This window comes from Lycium barbarum, chromosome 2 (assembly GCF_019175385.1).
Source record: "Lycium barbarum isolate Lr01 chromosome 2, ASM1917538v2, whole genome shotgun sequence".
Lineage (NCBI taxonomy): Eukaryota > Viridiplantae > Streptophyta > Magnoliopsida > Solanales > Solanaceae > Lycium > Lycium barbarum.
This window is the reverse complement of record NC_083338.1, coordinates 26,103,864-26,116,817: the sequence shown is the minus strand read 5'-3', so window position 1 is coordinate 26,116,817 and position 12,954 is coordinate 26,103,864.

Here is a 12,954-nt window from a genome sequence, read left to right as displayed (position 1 = left end):
ATAAAAAGGATCTGTACCAAAAGTCTAGGCTCCAGAACAATGGAGCACTCCAAGACAGCTGAGTAGAAGTCCTAAGCTGGAGGATCACCAAAGCGAGTATCTGCACCTGCGGGCATGAAACGCAGCCCCCCGAAGAAAGGGGGTCAGTACGAGATATGTACTGAGTATATAAAGCATAAAATACATTAAGGAAGATCATAACTGAAGTAGAGATTCCAGGAGACAAGTATGATAATTAAGAAATCCCTGTACCCGTGCCTTACAAAACAAAATCATGCATGTCATTATCATATACCATACCCGGCCCATTATGGGACTCGGTGAATAAAGTCGTGTACACGTATACCATACCCGACCCATCATGGGACTCGGTGCCATAATCATATCATTATATCTTCATATACATATACCGTACCCGGCCCTCTAGTGAGGGACTCGGTGAGCAATGCAGTGAAACTGTGCACGAATACATACCCGGACCGGGACTCGGTGAATGATACAATAACAGTATGCACGAGTAGAATATCATGAGCAACCATATGCAACTAAATCATCATCTGAGACTCAATAGAATAAGTAGAATATCTAACACTCGAGTATCAAAGGCGATAGTCATGTTGAGTACCCTTTAAATGTCACTATGGACTATATCAAATGGAGCCTCAGGAATCATAGACATGTATCAAGATAATACGAAATAGCTTATGGAAGTCAAGGACATTAGTCATCGTAGAGTCTCTAAGAATAAGAGCTTATACATACCGACTACTGTCCAACGTATAGAAGACTTGAGAGGCAATAGCTCAATTACCTTAAGAGTTCTAACATCAAGAAGTGAATAAGAATCATGAATCACACTCGAAACTTATGAATAAAATTACCCCAAAGCTCATATCATACGTCACTTATATATAAGACATGCCAAAAGAAAGAAGGGATAGCTTTACATACCTTGAACTCTATCTAAATGTCCAACCTCTACTTCTCGAGCTCGTTGGTCTAAAATTAAGATAACACAGGCCACAGTTAGATTATCCACATCACTTACTAACCAATCCAAGTATGAATGAAACTTAACAAAATTCGGGCAGCATTTCCCCTGCAAACTTAATAATCCTCGAAATTCCAATTTAGCCAAACATCAATCAAAATACCAACAATTTCATATCAAACTAGAATTAAATCCATCCTTAAATTACTTCCAAAACAGCCCAATATACATTCGGATGCCAATGCTTGTATACACTTCTTTATTTCCGTATATCTATAGTATAACAACAACAACAACTACAACCAATCCCCCGATATTCCAGCCCACAAAACAGTTCATAACAACCACCAAACAGTCCCCAAAATATCATCGCAAAACAGCCACAAATATCATACCAAACAGCCCCAAAATATCATCACAAAACAGCCACTAAAATCATATAAAACAGCCCGGTATACGCTTTGTATACAATATCTTTATACATTTTATTCTCCCAAATTCAAGAACAACAACTTATCAACAACATCAAAAACAATATCAACAATTATCATATATCATAACTCAGCTAATTCCATCCATTTAATCCACCTAAAACAGCAGCCCCTTAATCCATAAATCTCAACAAAACAACAAACGAGTTTATAACGCTATTTTCTCCGTTCTAATCCGTTAAAACTCTAAATAAACTTGTTAACAATGAAAAAGGGACCTTAATATTACCTTAAGTATGCAGCAACCACATCAACACTCTTTTTCTTGGATGATTTTTAGCTCAATTTGAAGGCAACGCGACGTACAACACTTTTCGCTTCATGACCTTCGGGATTCGGGGCTCAGATTTTGGTCAAAATGGCTTTTTCTCTCTAAGGTTTTCCACCCCCCCTCTCTCTCTCTAGAAGTTTTTGGGTGTTTTTGATCTGAAAATGAGGAGAGAAAGCTGAAAAATTCCCTTAAATGGCATGGGTAACGGGCCTGACCCGACTTGGAATCGGGTTGGGCCAAACCCACTGCCCAGCTCGACCTTTATGCCTTAAAACGTCCATATCTCCTTATCCCGATGTCACATGTAGACCCATGACCTATGGTTGGAAAGGTATTTCAATTATCTACAACTTTCATTTTAGGTGTTTCCCAAATTCCCAAATACTGATGGGGTTATGGCCTCCCAAAGTCAGATCACCCAAAAACGTAACTTAAAAACATTTTTTTTGGAGGGCTTCCACTTTGATTTGGCTCAAGGGTCCTTCTTGAGTTGTGTTTAACTTCACATATATTATCCATATAACTTGTCATATGTCCTTTAAAAAAAATCTCGACATGTGGACCCCACCTCAGCTTACGAATAATTCAACGTACAAAAATACGGGATATAACACTTGTGTTGCAGGTGTTAACCAAGTGAACAATTATGGTATGAAGTGCACATTGTTCTGATGCATAATTTGACGGATGGTACAGAGTTGCTGAAATTGTATTGTAGGTGTTTGGTATATGTGGTTGTTGTAGGGTTTGGTTGTTGATAAAATTGAGACAAGTATAGAAACAAAAGTAGCCCTTGTTACGGGGAGAACTCTGCCACAAATCTTGTTAGGCTGAAAGGAATAATTAAGGTGTGATATGTTTTAAGGACAGGACGTTAGGGTGAAGGGAACAATTTAGGGTCTCTTGTAGAGAATTAAGAATTATCATACATTAAGGTTATATTCTTATTGGGTTTAAAGATCTATACTATTTTGATGTTTAGTGGAAGAACTTTATTTTAGGCTTGAAACTCGAAAACAATTGCAGATGGAATAATCATTTAAGAAGATGATGTAGTTGATTTAGGCTTTAATTTGTTATTTTCAGTTTTGGCGTGAGGTAAGTTAAGCTTGAATCATGTGTTGTTGAATTAGCCTCCTTGTCGGAGTATATTGTATAGATTGATATGTTGTGCGCTTCCTAGTCAAAGAATATAGTGTTGAACCTTTCGACTATGTATTCCCTGTGAAAGTTTAGATTAGAGGTATGAATCCCTCGTCCATGTGTTTAGGCTTGAATGATGTATTCATTATGTGGTCAATCGTATGTTACCTGTGAGAATGATCCTCTTTACTAAAGAACTCTAGAAATTTTGAAATTTGAGGTTTAGTGAAGAATCTTAAGCCATGACTTTCATTCGAGGACGAATGATATTATGGGGGGGGGGGATAATGTAACACCCCGTAAACTTGAACTAGGTGTGAATTTGTAAAAATCTAGTATTTAGATGATATTATATCTATATGAATCCATTCTTGATGGAGTTGGGTGAAAGATGGTCGTTTTGAAGTCAAACCAACTAGTGAAGTTCTTAAGGCCTCTTAAATTCACCTAAGTTTTGGTCGGTCTGTCTTAAAATGTATTGCGAATTTTGAAAAACTTCCTTCATGAAAGTTGTAGATCTTCAAAATTTCTTTCCAACGGTAGGTCGCCCAGCCGAATCAAAGTTGCGTACAAAAAGTTATGCCTGTTTTACTGAAGCCTGTCTTCGCTGGAAATTTGGCCTGTGTTACGGTGAGATGTTACGGACCGTAACACGTGTTACGGCCCGTAACATGGAGCCGGAACGTCTCAAAAATTTCCAGAACTCTCTGGAAATACCCACTAAGGGACGGTCCAAAGAACAGTCCGTAACACGAAGGACGGTCCGTCCTTCAGAGGCGTCCTTTGGCCCGTTTTCACCAGAAAAATATAAATAAGACCCTTGTTTTGTTTATTCCTCCACTTCCTAAACAACCCTAAGGACTAAAATCATTCCCCCAAGTCTTCAAATCAAAGGTAAGGGCATCCTTAACATTACTAATTCATTCTAACATCAAACCCATGATTCTTCACATGATTTTTGTGACCAAAACCTAGGGTTTGCAACATAATTCTTCCCAAAGTGATTCAAGCTAGGGTTTGGGTTTTTTTCTTTAGAAAAGTGATTTGTTAAACCTTGTTTAACAAATTAAGGTATGTCTTCCTTTTAAAAACCTTATTTTGGATGTATGGCTCTTTTAAAAATCATATTTTGACTATAAGGATGATTTGTATGTCTCCCTTTTAAAAACCTTATTTTGGATGTATGTCTATTTTGAAAATCCTTTTTGACTATGAAGGTGATTTGTATGTCTCTTTTAAAAACCTTATTATGGATATATGTCTTTTTCTCGAAAGTTCTTTATTGAATAAAAAGGGTGAACTTTTCATACAAAACCCTAATATTTGTCTCTTTAAAAATAAATAAAATCCTTTTTGAATATAAAGGTAATTTATATGTCTCTTTTGCAAACTCTCTTGAAAGATCGATTCTTTATAAAAGCATGTTTTGAATGATATGATGAATTGGTTTTACACTCTTGAAATCTATTACACGTTTTGATTAATGGTTAATGTGCGTGAGGGGACAAACCCACATTAAACCTATATTGTAACAAACCCTATATATGTATGTGATATTATGAATGTTTTCCTCTATAGGAGATGCTTAATAATGATGGTCAAGGGTTGGTAATGATATTCTCATTGATGAAATAGGACATGGAATCTTTCGTAAAGAAGTTATACGTCTTCAAAACATTCTTTGAAATGATTTGTCTTTACGATATGGCATAATGAACCTTAATGGTAAATGGTGATATGATTACCTTGGGATGAATTGTAATTCGGCTTTTATGCTATGAACTCTGTGGATGTGATTTTGCCTAGCCATTCGGGAGGATGAGTGGTCACCGGGGATTTCATATTCCGGTGTGCTTACGCCTAGCCATTCGGGAGGATGATTGGTCACCAAGGTTTTCATATTTCGGTGTGTTTATGCCTAGCCATTCGGGAGGATGAGTGGTCATCGGGGATTTCATATTCCGGTGTGCTTACGCCTAGCCATTCGGGAGGATGAGTGGTCACCGAGGTTTTTATATTCCGGTGTGGTTATGCCTAGCCATTCGGGAGGATGAGTGGTTACCGAGGATTTCATATTCCGGTGTGCTTACGCCTAGCCATTCGGGAGGATGAGTGGTCACCGAGGTTTTCATATTCTGGTGTGTTTATGCCTAGCCATTCGGGAGGATGATTGGTCACCGAAGATTTCATATTCCGGTGTGTTTACGCCTAGCCATTCGGGAGGATGAGTGGTCACCGAGGATTTCATATTCCGGTGTGTTTATGCCTAGCCATTTGGGAGGATGAGTGGTCACCGAGAATTTTATAATCTGGTGTGGTGCGTTGTGATAAGGGAACCTTACGGTCGTCCCTTCGATGTGATTGATTCTTGGGCCTGTATCGGCATGTGTGATATTCGTAATCTCTCATGGAACTGTTGTTGACAATCATGGTCAATTTGAAAGGCATAATTGAAAGTTGTAACTTAACAAAAGACTTTATAATCGGTTTTGATAATTCTTATAGAGATACACATGCTGAATACTTGTTTTTATGTTGATTAATGGCTTTGTAAACTGTTTAACAAATGATATTAAGAATCACAAAGTGGAATGACTGTTTTTATGCTATCTTTTCAGAACTGATTTCTTTATGTATTATTATATTTTATTTTATAATACTTGTTGTCCCCGAGGCTCTCACTGAGACGAAAGTACTCAGGCATACCATTATGTTTTTTATGGTAAGTTAGGTAATGGAGAAGAGCAGGTTCGTGATACTCTCGATTGATTTGGTGAGCCCACATCCTTGTTAGTGGGACACTTCCTGTTTCACTTATTATTCTAGATTTCCGGGCTGCGTCCCGAAGTTAGACGATTGTTGTGTCTCTTAGAAGCTCCATAGATAGTTGTCAGAATTGTGGGTAGATTATCAAAAGTCTCGTACGACTTAATGGGTGTTTGCCACGTTGATGACTATTACTTATGAAGACTTCCGCTGATTTAATTCATATATTCATGATTTGTTACATTTAATTTATAAACTGTTGGAGGCGAATATTTAACCTGGCGGGTTCAAGTGTCATTATTGCGTTGTTTAGGTTCTTCCGATGTTGTTCATGACGTCGGATGCCGGTCACGTCTAGGGTGGGTTTTGGGGCGTGACATGTACTTTCGCTCGCAAGCACAAGAGAGTGATCAAACATGGATAAACCAGGGAAGTGGATGGCTGTGTGGCTTGCTTTCGGATCTCTGTGACTAACACTCTCCCGATGTTGACCTTATACTTTGACATACGGGCAGCCACAAGCATTGCTCGGTCTGGGGTCAAGTAATTATCTGCATGTGTAGGACGGATCCGTAGCTGAACAACATTCCACCAAAACTTTGCCTCAGGGGTGAGGGTGTTTTTTCAAATCCTCGTGGTGGCCGTTAACTTTGGCACTGTTGCCTATTTTGGATTTGCAGACCGGCCAATCACTGAGGCTATTCATTTTTTGACCGGGATTATCTTTTTTTGTGAAACTTTGTAGACATACTCCCCTCCTCTGCTGTTGTAGGCTCAACATACTCGTTGCTGAATACTACTTTATTGATGGCCATCAGAGAGATATCAATCTTTTTCTTGCGCACTATTACCTTATTCATAGCCAGCACTTGAGTCGTTCTCTGCCCTTTTTTCTGTACCTTGAATAAGGCAGCTCCATTAGAAGCGTAGAATTCCCGAACAAGAGCCAGGATGTAGAACCCTGGAGGTTTGTCAAAATCTCCAACTTTTGGAAGTGGAGAGTGTCAATAATGCTCGAATACCCATCGAGACCTTTGAAACTAATGTTCCGTTCCTCGAAAATACTTCTCTTCGGGTTCTGTCCCCTGTCCTTTACTAGTTCACACCCCTTGTTGTACAAATCCTCAGAACCCTCCACAGAAAACCGGAGGTCCTGCTCATACATAGCCTTCATCCGGAGTTCAGTCTCCCCATTTTCTTGTTCTCGCTCCTCCGTAGTTGGCTGTCTAAGGCTTGGTCTTCGCCGGTGTGGTGGTGTGCCAGAATTGCTGTGGTTAATGTGGCTTGATGAACTAGAAGAACCCTCCTCATCAGACGAGGAGGAACTTTCGGATGGTGAGGCCATCCTGTTAACAGCGACAACTTTCTTTGTAGCCCTTGTTTCTTTAGGCCGATCTCCATCTTGCAACCTTGAGGTTACTTGGCCTGTACCTCGACCCTTGCCTCTACCGGCAATATTGGGTTCAACCTTTTTCCCTTGCCTTTAGTTGCCCATACCTGTTTAAAGGTAAAGTTAGCTATGATAACACAATAAAATGTTTTGTTGTTTTCAATTTATCATGAAAGAAATGACGACATGGTATATACAAAACCTATTTTCTGATGCTCAGGATTCAAATTAGAACACGTACCGTAACACGTTCGACGGACCGTCGATTAGTGTTACGAGCCGGAACTCTAACTGTAACGCAGTTTCTTCTTTTACAACACAGGGACCGTAACACCCTACCGTAATGCCGACCAATTTTCCAGAAAGTGATAGGGAAAAAATCGGTGTGATGGTAGGGTGTTACGGTCCGTAACACGTGTTATGGCCCGTAACGCCAAGCGTCCAATACAAAAACTGCCTGATTTCACAACTTAACGGAATTTTTTTGTTTAATCACGTGGCCAAGATTTTCAACCTTACGATCCTTGGGTTATGGTGTAAAACACCATTTGACACCCTCACATACCTTGGATTACTCAAACTTCTCCCGATTTTCTCAAAATTTTCTTTGAAAATTTTTATCGAACAGTTGGCGGGCAAACCAATTTACTAGTTTCACAAGTGAAACTTTCAATCGAGATGCCCTCTGACTTAGTGGGAAATAATGTTCTTGCACCCATGAGCCCTAGCTAACAACAATCATACCAATTCCCAACCCCCACCATTATCGAATCAATGTTCTAACATTATCGAAACTTAAAAACTCTTAAAGTCACACATCATGGGTAACACGAATTTATCATGAAAGAACATGCGAAGTATTCTTAGTGATGAACGAGTAGGGAGTTTAGTGAATCAACATACCTGGTTGTAGAAAGATTCAACTAAGGTGGAAGAAAACTTGAGAACCAAAACTCGGCCTTTGGCTTCTTTTAACCGAGGAGACGGTGAAATTACGGACTAAACTTGGGGGTGTAGTTGTGTGAGATTGTGAGAGATGAAGGAATGGAAGTTATAAAGGTGATGGAGAATTGGAACATGGGTGGAATTGGAAGTGAAATAGTCGAATCAGGTATTTAAACCTTTCCCATCGTTACGCTTCCAAGTACGAACCGTGACGCGTGTTACAAGGTGTAACACGTGTTATGGTCGATCTAAACGACCCCCGTTCATATTTCATTTATAACCTGGCCGTAATTCTAAAAGACAGACTGTAACACGTGTTACGGACCGTAATACCTGGCGTAACATATGCTAAATTTCTAGTGGGTGCACAAGTTCTACTCAATGTTACGGTCACATGTTACGATCCGGAACGCAGTGCGATGGTTCATGTTACAGACCGTAATACTGGTCTCTCATCCTTCAGTGATTTCAGCATTTCTACTCCCTTTGTTGCACTCCATATTACGAGTCGTAACATGTGTTACGCTATCGTAACATGGAGCGTCCTTTTGGTGCAAGCTCCAACACTTATTCTTTTTGCCTCCTTTGTCATGAGAATCCTAGCACATCAGCAAAGATCAAAAACATAAAAGAAAACAAAGGAATACGAAATTTAAAATAACATAAAGTAGTAAATGTGGGTTGCCTCCCACATAGCGCTTGATTTAACATCGCGGCACGACGGGTACCTCAATTTTTAGCTCAAGAACCGTGTTTCAAATGATACCTGTCAACCACTTTGTCATCATCAATGCACCAATGATAGTGCTTCACCCTCTGCGCATTTACTTTAAAAGTCCGAGTATCATCCTCGGTTTTCACTTCAATGACGCTTCCATTTGGGGAAACACTGACAATTTCGAAAGGCTCGGACCATCGAGACTTGAGCTTGCCCGGAAAGAACTTTAGGCGCGAATTGTACAGCAGTACCAAATCCTTTGGCTGAAAATCCCTTTTGAGGATCTTCAAGTCATGATAATCTTTTATTTTTTCCTTGTACAATGTTGCACTTTCATAGGCATTGTACCTAAATTCATCCATCGCGTTTCTTTGAAACAACCTCAGCTTGGTTGCTTCATGCCAATCCATGTTCAACCTTTTCAATGCCCAAAGGGCCTTATACTCAAGCTCAATAGGCAAGTGACATGCCTTCCCAAATACCAGCTTATACGATGAAGTCTCGATAGACGTTTTGAAAGCTGTGCGATATGCCCATAGAGCATCATCTAACTTCTTGGACCAGTCAGTGCGATTCACATTGACTGTCTTTGCCAAGATGCTTTTTATCTCCCGATTGGAGACTTCAACCTGGCCACTCGTCTGAGGATGATATGGAGTGGAAACCTTGTGATGCACGCCATATTTTTCAAGAAGACCAGCGAATGGTTTGTTGCAGAAGTGAGAACCACCATCACTAATAATGGCTCTAGGAGTGCTAAATCTTGTAAAGATGTTCTTCTGTAGGAAAGCAATGACTTTCCTCCCATCATTGTTGGGCAAGGCCACCACTTCCACCTATTTGGAGACATAATCCACAACAACGAGAATATATTTCAGGCTATATGAGCTCACAAATAGCCCCATATAGTCAATGCCCCAAACATCAAAGAGCTCCACCTCAATGCATAAAATTCATCGGTGTCTCATGCTTCTGACCTATGGTGCTTTGGCGCTGGAATTTATCACAAGAACGTGCCAGCATATTTGCATCACGATAGATAACGGGCCAATAGTAGCCACATTCTAACACCTTGGCTGCAGTTCTATTCCCACTGTGATGTCCACCAACCGGAGAGTCATAACAAGCCTTCAAGATTTCCATTACGTCAGATTCAGCCACATATCTCCTGATAATAATGTCTGCGCAAGTATGGAATAGATAAGGCTTATCCCAATAATACTGTCGGCAATCTCTCAAGAATTTCTTCTTTTGATATGCCTTCAAATCTTCAGGAACAATGCCGATTACGAAATAATTAGCAATATCGGCATACCATGGTGCCACATCACCGGAAAACGCCAATAATATTTCCTCTGGAAAAGTGTCATCAATAGCTAGCATATCAGTTGGTCTCCCTGCTTCTTCAAGTCTGGAAAGATGGTCAACTACTTGATTCTCTGACCCTTTTCGGTCTTTGACTTCAAAGTCAATTTTTTGTAGTAACAGAACCCATCTAATCAACCGTGGCTTGGCATCCTTTTTAGCCATCAAATATCGCAAGGCAGCATGGTCAGTGTGAACTACTACCTTGGCACCCAATAAATAGGCTCGAAACTTTTTGAAAGCATAGACAATAGCAAGTAGCTCTTGCTCTGTCACTGTATAATTCATTTGAGCTCCATTTAATGTTTTTCTTGCGTAATAAATTGGGTGCAAGTTTTTGTTGTGCCTCTGACCAAGCGCAGCGCCAATAGCAAGACCACTAGCATCACACATCAATTCGAAAGGTAGAGACCAATCTGGAGACACACCAATAGGGGCTGAAGTCAATTTCAACTTCAACTCTTCAAATGCCTTGATTCACTTTTCATCAAAATTGAATTACGATTCCTTTTCCAAAAGTTTGCACATTGCATTTGCAATCTTCGAGAAGTCTTTGAGGAATCTTCTATAAAATCCAGCATGTCCCAAGAAACTCCGAACCCCCTTAACTGAGATGGGTGGAGGGAGTTTTGAAATCACATCAATCTTAGCTTAGTCAACTTCAATCCCTTCTCGGAAATCTGGTGGCTAAGGACAATTCCCTCTTTTACCATAAAATGACACTTCTCCTAGTTAAGAATTAGGTTTGTCTCTTCACACCTTTGTAGCACCCGATCGAATGAATCTCCCACAACGGAGAAATCATCCATGAAGACCTCAAGAACGTTTTCCACTATATCGGAGAATATAGACATCATACATTGCTAGAAAGTAGCTGGGCGTTGCAAAGACCAAATGGCATTCTGCTGAAAGCGAATGTCCCATAGTGACAAGTGAATTCAATCATTTCTTGGTCTTCCAGCGCAATGTTGATTTGATTGTACCTAGAGTACCCATCCAAGAAGCAATAATAAAACTTTCCGACTAGCCGATCAAGCATTTGATCAATAAAAGGCATAGGGAAATGGTTCTTGCAAGATGCATTGTTTAGCTTTCTGTAGTCCATGCAAACTGTCACGACCCAACCAGTGGGCCATTGTTACACCTCAAAAATTTTCCGTTGGTACGCAAGCGAATGAACTAGTGGTGAGTACGAGTGTTTGATGTTCCATGAGTAAGAAATGACGTTTGATGACCTTAGGCGAGATTTCAAAGGTATCCAATGTAAGACGAGAAAGTCGGCTAAGATAAGGCAAGGTATGGGATGAACAATGCATGTAAATGGGTGTGGGTGATTAGAATGAAAAGTCTAAGAAATGAGAAAAGTTGCAGAATTGCAAACTGGCCAGTGGTCGTAAAGTGTAATACGGACCGTAAAATGGTATACGGTGGCAGGTCGTAAATTGGCATGCAAAGATTCAACTTTCTGCCAATCGAGCAAATGGTAAAATACGACCTGGAATACGGACCGTAAAGTGATTTACGGCCCGTAAACCATGGTCGTAAATCACCATGCAGCAGCCTAAGTTTCTGGTTCTGAAAATGGTTAAAGACGACCACGAAGGACGGTTTGTAAACTGGAGGACGGGTCGTAAACCATGTTTACGACCACTGTGCAATTCAACATAGATTTTCAAGTCATTAAATAAGGGGACCAAGGCTTATTTCATTTCACTTCTACATCACACCCCTTCTCTCTAAAACATCTTTCTACATTTATTTCACAAGAGTTCAAAGATATCTAGTGATCAACAACATAAAACAAGTGAATTAAGAGTAAGAAAAACCATCAAAGATCATCCAAGGTCAAGAAATTCAAATGGAGATAAACTAGGGTTTTGCTCAAGGTGGAGTGTTATTAACTAAAGCTTGTTTCTACAACATCTAAGGTAAGGATCATGATACTTATATGATGTTTAAGGTATTGGAGAGTTGAAATACATGGATTGTAGAAAATATGATAAAATGGGTCATGAATGATGAATAGTGACATTTTGAGAAATAGTTTGAATTGAATCATGACTATTGTTACATTGTGACACGAATGGGTTATAAATGACGTTGAACGACCATGAATTAGACATTGTATATGAAAGGACGAAATCATGTGTTATAGCCATAGATATGGAGAAATGAAAGTGAATTGAGGAATATGGTTAATGTGAATGACTAGTGGCCATTGTTATGATATTATGAATGTATTGTTGACGTTTGGGAGTTGAATTACGATGTGAAGGAATAGGTGTCTGATTTTCCCTAGCTTTAGCCATGCGTGCTAATTATCGATGCTAATGATAGTATGACCTTAATGAAGGTAGAAACGTGAGCATCGGAGGAGTACATGCAAGTGTAGAATAGTGCGACGAAAAGGTATGTAAGGCTAACCTTTCTTTCATAAGGCATGGTTCTTTGGCCATGTTTCTAAATCCTCTATACGAGTATGTTATCTTCAAATGATCGATCTTCCGAGCTGGTAAGCTCACGATCCTTGATATGTACTATGATTGTACTACGTTCCTCATATGACGAGTAAGCCTATAATATAGACGTACTGATAATGACGATGATAGTAATGATGATGATAATAATAACAATGTTAAAGGTTCCTACGGGCTATTAGATGTATGTGTGCCTATGACGGGCTATAATGAAACCCCGAGCCTATGGTGCCGGGTAGAGAATATGTTTTTATATATATATATATATATATATATATATATATATATATATGTATATGATTACGTAACGCGCGCGCACATCTGCAGATGGTACGGATAACCCTGAAGCCTTGGTAGGGCCAGGTAGATATAACCTTGTGCCTTGGTTGGCCAAGTA